Source organism: Diachasma alloeum, unplaced genomic scaffold (genome assembly GCF_001412515.2).
Source record: "Diachasma alloeum isolate Michigan unplaced genomic scaffold, Dall2.0 Dall_scaffold_00785, whole genome shotgun sequence".
NCBI lineage: Eukaryota > Metazoa > Arthropoda > Insecta > Hymenoptera > Braconidae > Diachasma > Diachasma alloeum.
In genome coordinates, this window is record NW_021680915.1 from 24,838 (window position 1) to 25,506 (window position 669).

A 669-nucleotide genomic window follows, 5' to 3' on the forward strand; every position below is an offset into this window, starting at 1 on the left:
CACCACTGCACTCTTTTTCGTTGATATTTTCCATGTTAAAAAACTGATGAGCGAAATCGGATCGACTGGATGAAATACACCGCGAGCAGCCGCGTTTTATAGCGTTAGGTATGAGAGTGGGGCGCGCTTAATTCGCCCCACCACACACAGAACAGACCTATGCGCACAACACACTACCCCCACCGTAGGGAGTGCTGCGGCATCGGCGTCACACATGACCTCCCACTACCATGGATTTCATATGATGTATATTACCCCCCACCTCTATCATGCTACCTGCACTCCTATCATATTGCCCCGACCGCTGTGAATTTTTTTTTAATTCGAGTGACTTGGATTTATTTTTTGTCAGTCATTCGTGAAAATATATTTAGGACAGTAAAAATTAATAAAATTTGGAGAGATCACGACGTCGAACTGTTCGATAAATATCTCACAGGTCGGTCACCAAGTGCGAATTACAGGGAAAAACTAAAGCCTAGATTTCTTCAGAAACGCATACGTGTATATGTTGATAAATACACGGAGGATAAAAAGTACATACCGCCGAAAAAACGAATGATCGTGGCGAAAAAAGAAAAATAAAGAGGAAGAGAATAAACAATTCGAGATATGTAAACTGCGAGATCTTTGGAAGACATACTCACAACTTCATATTCTTCAGGATAG